Here is a 548-nt window from a genome sequence, read left to right on the forward strand (position 1 = left end):
GACAGGTGACATGAAATAAAATGTATCATTATGAAAAGTCATAATTATCAATGGTCAAAGACATACACTGTCAAAAAACACAAACACCAGTAATGTTTAACATAATTTATATTTATTTTCTTTTGAACAAAATGTTAATAAATGTATTTGTTTTACGTCCAAAAAAGATCATGACTCATGGGACGCATTTTATAAATAATTTCATCCAAGTCTTTTGTAGAAAAAAAAGAAAGTAAATTAGCAAACTAAAGCATCTCTAGTATGACAATATGACAACTTTATCATAATTTTTTCTCTATATTTGAACCCTTTTCTCAATTCACGCTTCATTTTTTTTGTATATTTTTCTTAAGACCTCTTTATCTCATCTTTTTAACATCCAACTTAGTCCTACTCATCAACTCACACCACTGCTTTAGACAACAGAAAAATGCGGCAAAAATCTCAAAAAACAGACAAAAACCAAGGAGGCGAACAGAAAACACAGTGAGATTCCAACAGTGGAGGGCGGGGAGGGGAGGTCTGGGGAGGGTCGGCGGGAAATAGGG

The sequence above is a fragment of the Morone saxatilis genome, unplaced genomic scaffold, assembly GCF_004916995.1.
Source record: "Morone saxatilis isolate NCDOM2014 unplaced genomic scaffold, NCSU_SB_2.0 Contig6, whole genome shotgun sequence".
NCBI classification, from domain to species: Eukaryota; Metazoa; Chordata; class Actinopteri; family Moronidae; genus Morone; species Morone saxatilis.